At 39.4% G+C, this 15,799-nt stretch overlaps 1 protein-coding gene across 1 annotated transcript in view; it reads left to right on the top strand.

The window, feature by feature from the left end:
• LOC108032733 (techylectin-5B) overlaps window positions 1-15,799 on the top strand; it is a 405,968-nt gene that overhangs the window by 347,114 nt on the left and 43,055 nt on the right. The gene's annotated exons all lie outside the window — the stretch shown is intronic.

Below are 15,799 nucleotides of genomic sequence, written 5' to 3'. Positions count from 1 at the left end.
TATTTCATGTAACTTGAATGGTAGGACTCAGAGGGTTATATTCAAGAATGCTGTTTCAAAATTGATCTACATGACATCTGGAGTGGCTCAGGGTAGTCATTTGGGCCCTTTGCTGTTTACTTTGTTCATTAACGACCTTTCCTTAATCATAACACATTCTCGTGTACTAATGTATGCTGATGATGTTAAGCTTTGTTTATCATATAATAATATAGCGTCGGGACTTAACTTACCGTCAGATATTGATTATTTTCTTGGATGGTATGATAACAACCTTTTAAATGTAAACTGCCTTAAGTGCGACGTTATGACTTTTTACTTTTACTTTCGTAAAAGTACGCTACTTGACCGTATATATTCAGTTAACGATTTAGGTGTTCTTCTGGACAATAAACATGAGTTCGACTGCCACATTATGTCCACTGTTAACAAAGCCTTGAGTGTTCTTGGGTTTATAAAGCGTTGGTCAAATTCTACTTCTGTTATGGTCATTCCTTCCCCAGCGCTTTTTTGGGGACTGAATAAAAGTTCCCTTTTTCTTTTATAGACTCACCATTCTTGGCACAAACCAACCGCAAATCAAATAATTTAAAATTTTCTTCCGGCAATTAAAAGGTTACACGAGAACTGAACTGCGGTTAACTAAGTCCGTACTCAGCCGCTGCCGAACATGGAAAAACAGCATCCGCCGATGACGACCCGCCAGTAACCTCGGTCTTGAGGCAAGGTGCATTTCTAGGAGCGCTTGAGATTTGCCTCTACTGTTCTCTTCTAGACCCACTGCCTACCCATTACCCTTTTGTAGGCCTGACATAGATGACGCTACTGCTGCATTTAATCTGATCCATAAATGGAGCTGTTAAACTATTGTCGGAGCACAATTCAAAGCTAACGTAATATTTTGAATACCTATTGTAACTAAGTTGCATCTCTGTGAACTGTAGCTAACTCGTCGCAACTACTGTCTTCTAATGTTGCAAAAGGTGTGGCATATCAGCTGAACTACCGCAGCTCTGACACTTCTTGTTCTTGAATATGGCATGCACCGAACGCGTTTTTTTCTAATATTAAACTTGTGCCAAATGCAACCGTCTTATTTTTATTCTTCTAATGTGATCAATAAGAAGCTCGGCAGCGATCAAACATTTCGGCGACCGTGACAGGACGCAGTCAAGAATGCGGTGAGATTAAAAAAATGGCTGTAGGGCGACGTTTGCGCCAACCAAACAGAAGTACTTCAACAGAATCGATGGAGAGACATCAACAGCATTGTCCGCCTGTTCGAACACAAACCATCGCCAGCGTTGGGGAATACGGAGTACATCATTGTTCTGGATCACCAGGATTACATAACTCCTCATCCCTCTCCCAATCAGCAATTTGTAATCGCTTGCCGTGGCCAACATATACACGGCCAAGCGGAGGAAGAACTTCGTCGCAGAGCACAAACGCAAACGCGTGCCGTGAGTATACACCCACTGCATACTCGTTATCTCTCCCTTCAGTTCCACAGTCCGGTCGACGGATCATGTCCGAGCGCAAAAAGCTTTGTGTATTGTTTATCTGCCTAGAACTGTATGCTGTTGTCGACGTCAGCACCGATTTTGGACCAGCGTAGAAGACTTCCGACAAAAGCAGTTCGGCAAAAAAGAGAGGCAGATCTTCGGATATTACCCTCTCTTTCTGTGTCTTATAATCTGCCTACCCGCGGCTCTCAGAGAGCAACCTTCGTCCGTTTTTTTTTGCGTCTCTCCGTTATGTTCAGAAAGAAAACAAAAAAAGAAGAAGAACTGGTGTATTCGGTTTGAGTTATGAAAAGAGAAGCAGCAGCTGTTTAAATTGTGCGCTGCGCCAAATTTATATTTAATAATAAAATTGTTTTTTTTTTTTTGACAAAAAATGAAGTCAAAATGTAGATTTTAACCCAGAAGGTTCTGGTTCCCTTACTCGAAAGTGGCGCGATGAAATCCCTCAACGGGTTTTACACAGTTTCAATAACACATTTTTTAAACACACATTATTTTTTTTTCAGGAGCTTTGGCCAAATGGGATAAATGTTTAAGAAACGCTATGAAAAAAATTAAAAACAAATTATCTAAAAAAAAAATCTAAATCTATGTTTTTTTTTCTAGATAATTTGTTTTTAATGATACAATTAATGATACAATTTAATTGAAATATGTAAAATTAATATGTATGTATTTCAAAATCAATATTTAGAAAGGTGAAAACTCCATGAAAGAATCGCGAATTTCCGATAGGATTTCCCTAGGACGTGTTCCTTGCAGGTGAAAGTCCATGGGACGCGTCCCTTGCAGTGGACAGGAAAAATCCGAAGAGACTTCGAAAAAATGTTTTGTGCATTTTCCCGTCGAAAAAAAAGGCATCTCAAGAAATTTTTCGCGAGGACATATCCCCGTTGGAATCCCGGGGGATTACCCAAGGAAACTTTTATTTTGAAACTGAGGGGATCTGTGCATGCATAAGCTTTACCACTGATTGGGGAGCTTTCTCTGAAATTTGTGCATACGCATTTGACAATTTGTTTTTTTTCAAGTTATCGCATAAGGTTCATCGCGCTTAACGCCATGAGTCCAACCAACAAGACTGACACGAGTCCCAGCAACAAGCAGTTTTTTTTGCGGCTACCACGATCTAAAATTGAGAACAAAATATCAAACCAGTAGCGGACCTCGTTGAATCCAATTCAAAAGAAACAGCAGAATTTGCACATGCAAATTCCCTACTTTCAACCAGAAATTAAGAGTTAGATTTCGGCGTCGACGGACGCGCCGTAGGTGAAATCTAACTTGTAGAGACCAAAAAGAAAATTAAAATCACTTATCAATAACAAACGACGCTCTAGCTTCCAGGACTTTAGTTTTCTCAACACAACTACGAGCGCACACATCCCCCGACTGCCGCGTTTAAAATTTAAATTAAATCGACACATTCAATTATTGGTTGGATGGTTTGTCAGGACCAGCATTTGAATTATCAAGTAACAGACGATAACTACCCCTTATATTTATAGACTCTATTACCAATCGTCAAGCCAGGTGCGGTAGAACTTCAGCGTCTAATCGATACATAGTCAGCTATTCGATGGTCTTTCTTATCTTTGGGTTGTGCGAATGATATTATGAATGCGATTATGACCACCTGGATCTCACAATGGTAGATGCAGACACGCAACTAAGCTACGATGGAAAAAATTTTTGGATCAGCTCCCTAATTGGGACGACACTCACTCACCGATGCCAGTTTTTAGAAGGTCGTCAACGTATCTCAATAAAAACCCGCCAAGGGGATTCATGTCAAATGCCGAAGTCGTCATTTGTTACTACCCAAGCGAGCTGCGATTACTGCAACTTAGCAAACCATTATATATATCACAGAAAGCCATTTGCTAAAATAAGCTTAGCTTCAATTGTTTATATAAATCCCACACCGTAGCCGAGCGTCCATCGAATTCAAGGTGCAGGGTATGCCAAACGTCGCATCACATTCTTCCAAATGAATTCTCAAGCAAACAACATGCCGCATCAATCGAAGGTCTTCAAACAGTTTCGCATCAAAGTCAGGCAGCAGCTCTCCAGCTAGAAGACCCACATGGCACGAATCGCAAGAAAATACCAACAGCGGTAGTCCGTATCATGAATGGAACCGGGCAGTTTCAGTTAGTGGGAGCGTTGTTTAACTCAGGTTCGGAGTTAAACTTGATCACATCCAAAACTCTACAGTTATCAAAATGCCGCATCAGTTAAGCTATCAATGATATTTCGGATACTCCAAGGCAACGTACTATTACAACGTAAACACCACCCTCAAATCTCAAATTTCGCAATGATCGCATCCATTTGTGCACAGCAATGCGAGGGGGGACCTAGCTGATCCAATATTCTATCAACTCAGCAAAGTCGACATTCTGATCGGAATTAAAGAATTCTTCGAAGCCATAGTTGGGTTCAAATATGCCCACGCTCATCAATACAAGTTTTGGTTGCGATATTAGTGGATGTACGATGTTACCTTCTGTGCCCGAGCGATACAATTGCAATTTTGTTAAAGATTAACCCTTTTTAGATGAAATCTTTACAAACGCTTACCAAAGAAGAAAGGCTTTGTGAACAGCATTACGAAACCACCGTTGCCATTGGATCTGACAAGCGCATTACAGCTTGGCTTACAATCAAGGAATCACCGCAAACATTACGCCATTACAACAGGTCCCGAGTCAACCATAAAGAGCATTGATAAGGGAGAGCCCCATTTATTTAAACCCCACCACTGTAAGCTACGGCCTCGGAGTTTGACGATGACCAACTTCAATAGCAATTCATCCATTTTAGGCAATTCATCAGTAGGCAAACTTTCAATGTAGCTGGAGGACTTAAAATCAACGAAAATGCTTGGATAGGCATGGCAACCATCTGGCGATGTATTAATTTTCCAATTCGAATTCGAGTGTTCTGGGACCTCTACTAGACGGACGGTCTTATGTGAAGTATCTCGACTGGCGTGGGCTTATCGTCCTCATGAAAAAATAGTCCAGTGAATCCACCCCTTCAGTCAAACGTCGAGAGGAATCTCAAATCTATGATAGGCAAACCTTTGAAACATATTGTGCATTATAGATGATGTTATCAACCGATAATCATTACACTTGCGTATTTTGCATACCCTTTCCTTTGTTTATCGAGCATTTAATAGAGTTCCCGAAGTAAGAAATTCAACTGTTTGAGAGGTAGTTCATGAGTCAGTGAACGAGCTAAGTCATACTTTTTAAAGAATTTTAGCACTAATTCAGCAGTTTTCAGCAAATAAATCGACCTATTATTAAAGAACCATCCTTCAAGGACTTACATGATATTTTGACTAAATAAACGTGGGCAATGCAATCCTAATCGTGGTGATAGGAGGAATATTGGACAATTGGAATCACTATATAGCGCTAAACATCTAGTCGTTCTACCTAGGCAAGATCGCTTTATCAGATTGTACGCCGAATTTATCCATCGTTCCAAGTTACACGCAGGAGCGAAGGGCTTGCTACAATTACTTTACGGTAAGGTTTGGGTAATCAACGGTAGAGATCTTATGCATTAAGTGGTACGGTAACGCTTGTACTGCTTCTATTACAAGCCTCGCCTCATGTCACAAATCATCGGAAATTTCCCTCCGCGTCGACTGTACGGCATCGCCCATTTCTAATATCAGGAGTTCGCCCTTCCTGCTCCCGTACAAAATTCAAAGCAAGTCACCCTATAAAACTTTAATTTTTGTTTGCTTTGCGACAGCTACCTACATCGAACTAGTTACTTAGCTAACAACTAATGTTTTCTTGTTCAGAGGAAGACCAAGGTTCCAAGTTGCGCTTCCTCCCTAGATGGCAACGCGTGACATTCATCAAACAATATTTCTGGCGCAGTTGGAAAAGGGATTACATCCATTCTCATTAAGCTCGTGGTAAGTGGACCAAGCCGCAAGCTAATATCCAAGTGGATCAGTTCGTAATTGTACACGAAGACAATCTTCCTCAGCAATGCTGGAACTTAGCAACTGGATTGCTGGATCTCGCCCAAGGACCAACGGGTACTAGTCATGGAGCTGCATACCTCCTCTCTTCCTTTTGATTGTAATTGAATGATCTGCGTACTTTCAATGAGGGAAGTATGTTGGACCAAAAATTCAAAGCTAACGAAATATAAAAAACACCGAACGCTTATTTTTCTAAGAATAAATCCGCAACCAAATTCAACCGTCTTATCTTCATTCTGATACTGCGCCCAGTGAAAAATAACAAGTTCGGTAGCGATCGAACAACTATCTTATATCTTCAACAAGTGTTTCAAAATACCCCCCTGCATCGAAGTTAGCTAGTTAGTTAGTTAGAAGAAAGCTGATTAAGAAGTTCCCAGCTAGGAGTTGTTTATGAATTGCGTAAGCAGCCTGGGATCTTGGCTTGGATAACTCCCCCATCCTAAATTAAATCGTCCCGATTAATTGGAGCTGATGGATAAAGCGAGTTTAAATGAGTGGTGAACTCGACAACAGTTTTATCTTCAATGGTATTTGTGTTGTTAGATGTATTATTTTCGCTTGTCGTGGTTTGCGTATTAGATATTTTTTGAATTATAATAAAGACGTGATAATTAAATATATTAATGTAAATATGATCAATATTAACGGTTTTAGGATTTGAGTTTGTTTAATGTTTTTGTTTTTAAATGTATGTTCCAAATCATTAGACAAGATATTCGGAGATAAAGAAATTATTATATTGTTTAGCAGCGATATATTCCAATATTTATGGTCTATGGTAGAGATTTTTTTCCACTTAGTAGTCTGGTAAAACAACAGCTGTCTGTGCTTAAAGTGCCATAATTATTAAATAATTCTGTCTTAAAATTAGAGATAAAATAATAATGTGGGATGGATTGTGCGTTATTTTATATATAAATTAAAATTAAATATTGGTGTATGGCGATTTTAAATTTGGAAATATGTAATATGTCTGCAATTACTGCAGGTTTTTGTATAAAGATTTCCTCGATGTTTAGAATTTTTGTGTTGAATAGATCCATTTTTGTAATTGTGTCCATTAAATTCATAAGATCGTAAGTTAGCAACCGAAGGCGTTGTTTTCTAAGCGGGAATTATTGCTTTAAAAATACTGATTTAAGATTTTCAGATAGGGCTTTTATTTCTTTGAAAATTTTGAATTAATTACAAATTGATTGTTATTGTTATGGATTAAATCATTAATCTTATTACGTTGTCTGTTATCAAATCATTATGGTCAGCCGTTCCTGCCATCCATTTCCAGAGTGTACCTAATGCGTTGATTCCCTTTTTAGCTCTATTGGGTGTTATTTGCGAGATATCAATTTTAGTCATAGGACATTTTTTACTATGAATTCTGATTGCTTATAGTCGAGTTGAATTATGTTTTTATATAGACTTAAATTAGTTATGTGGAAAAGGTCGGCGTAAGATTCATAAGTTAGAACGTGTTTTGTATCCTTGTATAGAAAAAAATCATGGTTTGTGTAATCTATGATTTCGGATTTGGTTGTTGCTAGCATCAATAATACGTAATCAATAAAATCATTATGTGGAATTTAGAACAAAATATTTATTATTTAATATTGTCTTTATGAACCGTACGATTTTGGATGTTTATAGTGACCTTATTAGGATGATTTTCTCTAACTACTTGTTTTTTGGTTGTTGGTCGTTGCCTATCATCAAGTTTTTTGCTAATAAAAATTGTTTTACAATTTCCGAACCTTTAGTTTCTACATTTAATTTATTTTATATATAAGATTTTGGGAATAGTAAGTATCGATATGCAAATTTTTACCTTCTCTTTCCGGGATAGGTGCCTCTCCGATAGGAGTTTGCACTGGGTGTCTATTATAATTGTTTCGATTACAAATTATGCAATTTTTTTATATTCTTTTAATTTTGCGAATAACTTGGGGCAGTCTATCATATTTGTTTATAGTTTTCATTTAATCCGCGGTGAGGTGTACTATTTGTTTCTTCTATTATGTGTCATAATTTATGACGGCATGGTCTTCATTATTTTCTACATATTGAAGGAATGTCCTCGTGTAAAGTAATTTTTTTACGCAGTTTTCTTTTAAAAGTTTTTGAATTGTATAAAAATCTTCAAGTCTACAATGGATACCGACTGTGACATTTTGCTGTAAATATTCTCTTCAAATTAAAACCAAATTTTCCGGAGTGTCATACTTGATTATATATCTGGTATTATTAAATACATTACGAGATTCAAGGGCTGTGAACCTAGCTTAAGCTATTAATAACTGAGTCATAAACTGGCGTAAAGGTTTTTTTGTTTCTTCAATTATATTTTCGAAACTACTTTCTGCTGAGTGCAGAGTTTTTTGATCAGACTCGGGTGCTTCAAACTGCTCTCTATAGGACAAAGTGTTAATCTGCATCCATGTCGGCAACTACTGGTTTATATACAACTTTTTGTGAAACTTTCTTTTAATGAATACCAGCGTTTCTTTTCTATATTTGGATTTGTATCCCATATTGAAAAAGATAATGGTTGATTAGTAGTTGCACAGACTTGCTCAGTTTTAGAACAGGGTTTTTGAAATAAATGTTAATGATTTACCTTCTAGAGATAGTATCGCGCCAATAGTGGTTGATGTAAATATTTTATGCTAGTCTGGTTGAACCAGTTCGATTTGAGCAACGAGATTTTCTTTTAGCTCGTTAAAAGCTTTTGTAGCTGATTCATCCAGCTGAATTTACATTTTAGTTGACATTCTTTTTGAGAATTTGCCTTGATGTCCTCCTAAATATTTCGTTAGGGTTTTATACTCTGCCATATAGATGTAAAAAAAAATGGTCTAAAAAAAAGAATGAAATAATTTTTCAATCCTTAAAAATTGCACATGGTCTTACTAAGTTGATTATTTCATATAACTGCACTGGTATACAAACTTCGGCTTGCCAAAGTTAGCTTCCTTTTTTGTTATAGTCAATAACTAGTCTTAATTTAGGTCTTCCGTCCTCGTTTTGGCCTTTCTGTGGTACCAATATTACTGAAGACTACAAGTCTGCGACTTGGTCTTAGTATTCCTTCTGTAAGCATTCTACTGATTTGGTTATTAACGAAATCGGCGACCGTCAACGAAAACGGATATTGTTTTCCGTAAATGGGTCTGTCGTGAACTAAAGTGATTTCCCTTTTTATATCTGTACGAAATGGGACTTGCATGTTGATTTTCGATTGCTCAGTTTCGACTTACTTTAGTATTCGGTATCTCATATCTGAAATGTTTTTACTGATTTCATAATTGAGATTGATAAAATTGTCAGTGACGGATCCTTCAATGTCGGCTTGTACCGGATTTTTGTACTCCGAAGTTGTACTTTGGTCGGATAAATCTACGACGGCGTGTTCCGAATTTTTGGATCCCAAACTTGTTTTACTTTGATTTGCTTCTTCAGAGTCAGTTCCGAATTTGGCTTTTTCATCAAAGTATTTTTATACCCGTTACTCGTAGAGTAAAAGGGTTTACTAGATTCGTCGATGAAGCAGGTAGAAGGAAGCGTTTCCGATCCCATATAAGTATCTATGAACACTGAGATCTCCCACTCTAACGCCCACAATCCGCGAAAATCTGTAGCGCCTACAGATTTTATGATAGAAAAAGTTTTAACTGAACTGTGTTTGTCTCATCAATACCCATCAACTGACCTAAAAAAATGTGCCACGCCCATACTTACGCCCACCAACGATTTAAACGCTTAAATCTGTCTCTCGCCCGCATAGCATCTACTGAAAAAGCCGTTAGGTGGCGCCCTTAAATATCGCTTAATTGGTTATATATCTCCATTTCCCTTTTGCTTCCTTTAGCTGAGTAACGGGTCTCTGATAGTCGAGGCACTCGACTATGGCGTTGTTCCTTGTTTTATAATACATTTTTTCCATGGTAAAACGGGTTTTTCTATTGATAATGAAAGTTCGTTGCAAGAGCTGTCGTTATTATATATCAGTTTATTTTCTTTTCGGCATATTAAATTAACCCTTTTTCGGTGTCAATTACAGCTCCAATTTTCTCCGTTCTGATGTAGCATGAGGTTGCCCCTGTGTCAATTAAAATTTCCAGTTTTTTTTTTGCTTACTATCTGTCCATATAAAGTAGGGTAATCCTACTCCGGATTCTCTCCTAAAAATGGTCCTCCTCGATGTTATTTAATCGCATTATTTTATTAGCCGGTTGGCGCACTGTCCCTGCTGGTTGTCGTCTATTCTGTGGTTGGTCTTTCTGAGTAATGTGTGACTCTGGTTGTTTATACTGATTTCATTTCTGTACTATTACCATGGCATTCGGTCAGTCAGGTGGGTTCATTGAGAATGTTACATCAAAAATACGGCCGTTCAGTTATGAACACTCGTAGTGCTGTCTTTCTATGTTTTTTGTTAAGTTCAGTTGTAATTGGCTTATTCATCCCATGTGTCATAACGGTTTTATTTATCAAGAGAGTTAGTTTTTATTTACCAAACTATAAAATTCCACAATCGACTGCTTCCCCTCACTTATTACACTTAAGTCCTGCTCTAAAATATGTATAGGTCGCTTGTCAATAAAAACAAAATCGAGTCTTGCCATTACGGCATCAAAGTTCAAATTCTCAGACCGACTTGATGATTTCATAAGAAGTAACTTTTGGATCAACAGCTTCTACTTTGAAACCCTCAACCTTTTTTATATTGTGATTTAATTGTGTCTTTAAACTCGCAATTTCATTCTTCAAAGGATTCAATTCATTATTTACTATTTGTGCTATAAAATCGCTTAGATTAACTGTGCGTGTATTATCCTGGCTGCTAGAAGCCATCAGGTAGGGGTGTAGTCATGGTGAGAATTTTTTCAAAATCTTTCATTACCTAACTATAATTAAACAGCTCACTAATTTAGTTATTGGTTTTCTTGGATATGGGATGTCTTTTTCGTGCTTGATGATCCGGTTCGGGGTCGTCGTATAGAGAGGTATGGCCGATTTTGATCTAAAAACGGTCTGCCTGGCCAAGGGCCGATTATCTTATAAGCAAACCTCGGCTAAAGAGAATCTAGAGACTTGGATATTGGATAAAAGATAGGCGATAGACTCAAGAGAGTCGCAATAAATTGGTTGATTAATTTTTTGGTTTGATTGTGGAAATCAACCGGTTTTGGGCCGCGCTGGGTGCTGACCGGATGCTAATATTTACAGTTGAAGGCCTGCGGCGATATTGTTTACAGTAGAAAGACCGCGGCGCAGCAATTGTTTACTGTAGAAATACTGCTCCGCACTTGGAACTTAAGAATAAATTCATTGGAGTGGGGAAGATAATAAAGAACTCTGGGTTTGGTGAAAAAGCTGAGTAAAAAGTTCTTAGCTAGAAGTTGTTTAGTAATTGAAGAAGGAGCCTGGGATCTTGTGTTGGATAACTTGGATTTGGCTGGCTCTGCGCAGCTAGATTTGTTTGAATTAATGACCCCATGCGTTCGGTTAGTTGGGTAATAGGACATTCTGCATTACATTTAATTGCATCGCAACAATGTTGATGATTATCTCAACATTCGTGCCACTAGTTGGCAGTTTCCCAGCTGTACTAGCTGGCTTTCGGTTTAATACATTCTCCCTTGGACTTGCAACCTGGGCAACTGCCCTTGGTCATGGCCGCATTTTGCCCGTCCCACTTGGTCTGCTGACAACAACCCAAAGCACGTAATCGGGCGGTACTGAAGCCCCAGACTCCATTGCTGCGTAATATATCAAGCCTTACAGTAACAATACACAATGTGTTAAAAAAATATTTAAAAGAGTTTGAGAGTTTTAGCTCCTAAAGCTAATTGTCTAAAAACTTATTCAACACCAATGTCATGTTAAAATAATATTTAAGCTCCAATCAACAACAATAAATCTAGTTACAATCTCAAGTTCACTCGCCTCATAATTGCTATTAAAGGGCCAAGATGAAGAGATCCAACAAGCGACATTACTCACTAGAAATGATTACTCTTCAAGATTAGTGGCTCTTAAGAAGCTAGACGAAAAATATTTAAAAATAATACTGGAGAACATTCCGACAGGAAGCGGGCCTCCAAAAGCTCCCAGGCGAACTTCTACCGACATAAAACTTACAACGGGAGATCAAGTCAAAAGAGCAGATAAGAAGCAAAGTCATTAACATTAGCTTCTTGTACCCCAAGCGCACCTGGACCTCCATTGGCCGCTACCGAGGCAAGCCCCCCCGACGGTCTAGATAGCACAGCTGGGGCCGTAACTCTTGCAGAATAGAGTTAAACCAGATCCAAGCATTATATAAAGAATACAAAATGAACCTGCTTCGAGAAAACGCTCCAATAAGCTTAAGCTTGGCACTTCCGCCAATTAGAATCCAAGACATTAACAACGAGTATGAAGGCCAGGTATCAAAACGGAAAAATATTCGCCGCCATAGCAATAATAGTTGACTATAAGCCTATAGATGGCTTCTCGCCTCAACTAAGAGCATTACATGACACTATTAAAATCTCGATGAGTACCATAAAAAACTTGGGCATCTTTACAAAACTTTTGATCTATTTATAGTTTTTCTAATGCGTCGAAAACTGGACCAGTTTACTGTAGCTTCGCTCGAAGATTCAGCCAACTCATCGACAGAGGTCCCATTCAGTTTAGAACGACGCGCCGGTATGCTAGAAATCTTGGATGCTCAACCCACGTCGTATATAAGAACAGCGGTGTCACGAGACAGCAGCTGTAAAATATGCAACACGGGCTCACACCGCATATCGTACAAATTGTTTTGACGAATAAATCCTGACAACCGTCGTCAGGCAATAACGAAGATTGCAGGCTGCTCCAACTGGATGTCAACTTACCATACCATTACAAGCAGTTGCCCATCCGCACTAAACTGCCGTTTTTGTCAATAACGGCACCATTCCATGTTGCATAAACATGCAGAATAGACTGCACATGCAGTGACCATCGGGCCAACGTAATGACTCTACACTGCCAAAAGGTGGGTGTAACAAACTCGACTCAGGTGGCATCACTAGAGCTTTCAAAAACTACCCCGGCTCAGCTTTTGCGGATGTAGGGTCGACAAAACATTTCTTAGTACGCACAGTATTAACGGAACTGACACATGAAGAATTATAGTTGTTATCCACATAGAGGCAATAGTAATCTTACGGGCTCTCACTCCCATTTCTTCCACCCCACGCGATTTGGCTGCATTAACTCCCGGACACTTCTTGATCGGAGGACTACTGACTGCGTCTCCCGATATTCATAATAAGGAAGTAAGATCGGGACAAATAACAAGATAGAAAAAAAGAAACAAGGTCAGGCAGGATTTTTGGAGAAGATGGAGCCACGAGTATTTACAGGAGCTGCAAAATCGGTCAAAATGGACAAAGAAGCAAGAGGCAGTGGCCGGAGGAGACTTAGTGGTGATCAAGGAGACAATATGCCGTCATTGCAGTGGCCATTAGAGTGGTAATGGTACGAGCCGAGAAGGTCACGAAAATCAGAGTCGTCAACATCCGGAAGTCAGCAGCGAGAGCAATTTATCAATTATCAATATAGCCTTCAGACGATCAGGGGGTACCCGAAAAAAAAAGAAAATGTTTGAAGGTCCCTAAGGTTATGTATCGACTCATAGTGTTGTTGGTCTTGGCTAACACCACCCAATCTGTGCCGATTGTGGCAGACCCTCCAGTAAGGGTGGAACCCCTACCAAATAGCACAGGAATAGCATATGTAGAATTAAGTAATAGAATAACTCTGACTTCAACGAAAAGGACAATTATATCATTATTCGATCTGCGATTATTGTCACACGAAATTGCGGCATTTACGAATAGTATTGAGGACTTGTCAGCGTGGTGCTTGCGGAGCGAATCCTGTCTAACAGTAATAAATGTATTCGAACAAGAGGCAAACGAATTATATGATGGTCAACAACTGTTAGATAGTCAACGGAGAGGAGCTCTAAACCTGTATGCACAAAACAGGGAGGATATCATCCGCAGGATATAAGCGTACATTACGCATCTGCTGCAAGATCATCCATATTGTGATTAGCTGAGCCAGCTACCAAAGCGAAAATGTTACGCAAGATACACCTTATGACATATATAGGTAAGGTAGGTATAGGTATAGGTAGGTCTCAGAAGTCCAGGAATTGGACAATACTCTGGTGTTCGACGTATATCATTTAACACCAATTCCGATCGTCACCCAAAATCAGATAATTGAAAGGTAGAAAGAAAGAAGGTAGTTTGCCGTTAGTGATCATAGATACCGGTATTTCATATTGACCGTGGAGGAGTTGAAGCAGTGCACAAGAATGTCAAAGGGATCAGTGCTGTGCAATGTAAAACAAACAACGTTAGGGCCAGCATATGAGCAATTTCAATGCACTCTGGCGGCCATTCAGGCAGACCAAATATTCGAGTGTGGGCCAGAGAGGTTCAATACAACATGCTAACTCTTGGATCTTTGCTACAATGCAATAAATTATGCTAACATATGTTTGCGATGAAGATTGAGGAAAACTGCAATTTCGCAATAGTAGAGTACTAGGGCCGACTGCAATGCGAGGAACCCAATACTTACGTTGCAGGCCGGCAACAATTGACACACATCCAATGGAGATACCAAGGCAAGTAAGTCGACAGAGCACGACTACTCACAATAAGAAGTCGGTAGTCGTGCAGAGAGAAGTGTATCAACTACAAGGGCAGTAAGAAAGGGGCAATATAGAACCAACAGAAGAAAAGCAAGATAACTACGTTAAAATCATCTCCGTTGACGCAGGGGTCGTTATATTGCTCTTGCTCGAAACAATTGTTGTACTTTTAAAAAAATGTACGGGTACAAGAATGCCCCACCAAGAGTACACAACGGAGCAGGTCATCGCCACTCCAAAGCCGATGACTCGACTAAAAACGTTAGTAAATACAGAATAAAAAAGGGGGAAAAAAGAGGAGATCGGTTTGCTATAGTTATAACTCATGACTCGAATTCCTGTTGGAGTCGTAATACATATCCAGCGGATCAGCCATGGTCATGGGTAACAGCAAGCACAGACAACAGCAACAGTAAAACGATCCTGAGGAAGAATGACAACCGAGCCGTCACAGGCCTATCGGGAGGATAACGCAGGCCATCTATAATAGGTACACATGATTGACGAATTTAGACTATCAGGCTGTGGCGGCATGTATAAAACCCAGGAGTATTGGCCAGTAAAGACCAACAATTGGAGACTCGGGTAGAAGTCATTAAACCGTCGATATCCAGAACAAGTTCGTAGTGACCAACCAGAACCATTGCAAAAGACGGGCAAAACACGCCATTTTTAAATGAGATATTAAATATAAATAAGGAAAATAAACTAAGTAACTTTATGAAGAGCGGTTCGAAGCAGATTCAGAAACACAACACCGAAATCTGAATCATAGTCCCAAGATGACACATTGGCCCATAAGAAAAGGCTGGTTCTGCGGCTAGAACAGCGCGTGAAAAAAGTGAGTGAGTGAGAAAATACAAAAAGAAACCAGGTCAATAAAGTTAGTTACAAACTCAAGCTCACTCGCCTGTAATTGCTATTTAACGGCCGAACATTCATTACCCACATTAACACATGTCAGACCCTGCCTATATTCCAGCATGGGTATTCTCATAATTACCCCTGCCGGTATCACGTACCCGTGCCAGCGACAAGGCGCTCCCTACCCCATTGTCCCACGGAGCGACTCAACCGGCGTCTAAATCCCGGCTTTCTACAACATCTTTTGAATTCCCGCGACAGCGACAATGGGCTCACTATACCCCCTTGTCACACGGAGTGATCCAACCATCGTCTACCCCGGTAACTACACACATACCGCTCATTCCCGTGATAGCAACAAGGTGCTCACTACACCTTCTTGTTTCGCGGAAGGTTTAGTCCTCAACACCACGAACCTAAGAGATAATAGGCGCAGTCGGTAATACCTTCGCCTAAGAACGGACTCCACCCAAGGACCTGGAGAATTCGAGATGACGAAGGATGGAGTGCAGCATTATATATAGTATTACGATGTAAGAGTGAGTAGAGTAAAATGGAGTAAAATAAAATAAATCAGAAATAAAACAGCACTGAGTCAAAATCTGCCAAGCGTGCCACCCCTGTTCAGAAGGTCCGGTTTTCATCGAACTTTTTTGCTTTCCATTTCACAATGACAAAATAAAATCTTCATTT

The sequence above is a fragment of the Drosophila biarmipes genome, unplaced genomic scaffold (genome assembly GCF_025231255.1).
Source record: "Drosophila biarmipes strain raj3 unplaced genomic scaffold, RU_DBia_V1.1 ptg000004l, whole genome shotgun sequence".
Lineage (NCBI taxonomy): Eukaryota > Metazoa > Arthropoda > Insecta > Diptera > Drosophilidae > Drosophila > Drosophila biarmipes.
This window is presented reverse-complemented; position numbering and strand designations above follow the sequence as displayed.